At 48.9% G+C, this 2,451-nt stretch overlaps 1 non-coding gene across 1 annotated transcript; it reads left to right on the top strand.

Annotated features, from left to right (window-relative positions):
* Positions 1-1,377: 1,377 nt before the first annotated feature.
* LOC115032843 (small nucleolar RNA SNORA48) lies at positions 1,378-1,521 on the top strand. Its single transcript, XR_003838503.1, has one exon. It is a non-coding gene; the product is annotated as a small nucleolar RNA SNORA48 (small nucleolar RNA).
* Positions 1,522-2,451: the final 930 nt, after the last annotated feature.

Genomic DNA, 2,451 nt, shown 5'->3' with positions numbered 1-2,451 from the left:
GAATGGGGGACAAGGCTCAGTAGTACCAGACATGTGGGACCCTTGGTCCAGTCCCCAGTACTGACCCTCAAATTTCAAAGCCACTCTCTGACAGCCTTTCAGAGTGGTACACACTGGCTTTCAAATGACCAGTCCTTGCTGAGTTTATGAAAAGCTCCTTGTTGGGGACTGGAGAGATAGCTCAGTGGTTAAGAGCACTGACTGCTCTTCCAGAGGTCCTGAGTTCAAATCCCAGCAACCACATGGTGGCTCACAACCATCTGTAATGGAATCTGATACCTTCTTCTAGTGTGTCTGAAGACTGCTACAGTGTACTCACATACATTAAATAAATAAATATTTAAAAAAAAAAAGAAAGAAAGAAAAGCTCCTTGCCTGTCATCCTAATCACACATTAGAGCCCTGCACTCCTTTTGACAGACAAATAACTAAGACAGGTGCTCGGAGTTCCAGGGAGCCCCTGTGCTCAGCCCTGTTCTCTGGCCACCTTTCCCCCAGTAGTCTCATCCTGTCCTCTCAGACTGGACGATGACTATGGAGTCTTCCTACCCAGCTGGCCGCTTGAAGTGTGAGTCCTGCAGTTACATTGTCACCTCGGTTTGACCTGCTCCCACACATCCCAGGCCAGGGATTGTCCATCTCCATGATGTTTCACTTTTCTAGATAGTTCTAGGCTTGAATTGTCCCCTTATGTGGAAACAAATAGAGTTACCTTCCTGCTCTGAAAATACTGAATCAAACGTGTTCTGAAGTCTAAACATTTTTCTGGTGCTCCTTAGACAACAAACTATACTCCAGATCGGTGTGGCTATTCATAGTCTCCATTCACACCACTGTGTGATTCACAGCAGGGACAATCATATCCAGGCATTGGTGACACATAGATCAGGGCAGAAAAATCACAAGTCCTGGGCCAGCCTGAACTACATAGCAAGACCCTGTCTCAATAAATAAATAAATAAATAAATAAATAAATAAATAAATAAATAATCAATTCATGGAGTTGCTTATTATCCCCAAGGAGATGTGACATGATATACATATAGTGTGCATCCTATATCACCTATATTTTTTTTTTTTTTTGCTTTGGGAAATTATGAGACCTGAAGAGATGACTCGGGTGTTAAGACTATATATGCACTATGTTAAGCAGGTTCAGTTCCTGACACCCATGTGGCAGCTCACAAGTGCCTGTAATTTCAGTTCCAGGTGATACAACAGCCTTGTCTGGCCACCAAGGGCGTCTGCACACACATGGTGCACATGAAGTCATGCAAGCAAGCACACATACACTTAAAAGTTAAAAATATATAACTCTTTTTAAAGCAATTTTTAAAATATAGCGCATTCACTCACACACACACACACACACACACACACACCTGGCAATGGTCAAAGAGACACCTTGTTTGTGGTGGTGTTCTTATATCAGTCAGGGGCAGAGCAGATGGCAGTTCTTTGTTCATCCTAGCTTGATGGTTAGCTTGGTGGCCAAAGCTGTCTTATGCCTAGGACTCATAAAAATCAAATCCAGGTGCTCAACCCAGGAGGAGAAAGACAGAGAGAGCCCTGCAGACCACCATGCCACCCACAGACCTGCCCTCCGTATGTGGCACAGGTGTGGCGCGGGTGAGCCACATCTGCTAGCCCCTGCCGTGGGAGCTACCACATGTGCAAGTAAGTGATGATCAGACAGGAGAGAACGAGAAGTGGAACAGCCTGAGCATTATGAAGAGAGATGCAACTGGAGACTGGAGGGCGGAGAGGAGTAGCCTGTTATGAGTGGCCAGCCCCACCACCTGGGGCCATCGTGAGGTCTCAGTCTGAAGTTCACTGCCATACAGTTGGTGTTGTCTGAGGCTCACAGTGCCACTAGAGGACATGAGGATGTTCCTGGTCCAAACAACTGCAGGGGACCATATGGATGTCCAGGGACTGTGCATAACTGGCCCCATCCCTCATTGGATGTGGCTCTCAGGAGAGCTGGCCCCATCTCTCATCCTGGCATCTCTTGGGAGAGCAAGTGCTGTGCCTCACCCAGGCAGCACAGTGGAGCTGGTCCTGGCAGTGGTGTGGTTTGGGGGAGGGGGGTTGGGTGAGTTGGGTGAGCCAGTCCCAAAGGCATGAGTGTGGGAGAGCTGACTCTACCACCTGTGGGGTGGCGTGGGCATAGAAGTGATAAGCCCTTAACCTTTGCCGCCTCCAGCAGTCAGGAAAGTTGCCATGGGGTCATAAGCTCGGGAGAGCTAGCTTTGCCCCTCAACAGCTGTAATGCTCAAGAGAGCCAGCCCTGTACCTCACCTGGACAGCACAGCAGAGCACCCCTCTCGTGAGGGGGGGGGGGGGGAAGGGGGCATGCAGATGAGCCAGCCCCAAGAGCTAGAGATCTGGAGAGCGGACTTTGCTACTCATCTGCCACAAAGTGGTGGGGATGCGGAGGTGAACTGGCCC

Source organism: Mus caroli, unplaced genomic scaffold, assembly GCF_978045245.1.
Source record: "Mus caroli unplaced genomic scaffold, Mus_caroli_1 scaffold_14, whole genome shotgun sequence".
Taxonomy (NCBI): domain Eukaryota; kingdom Metazoa; phylum Chordata; class Mammalia; order Rodentia; family Muridae; genus Mus; species Mus caroli.
The sequence above is the reverse complement of the archived record's forward strand: the minus strand, read 5'-3'. Positions and strand labels throughout refer to the sequence as shown.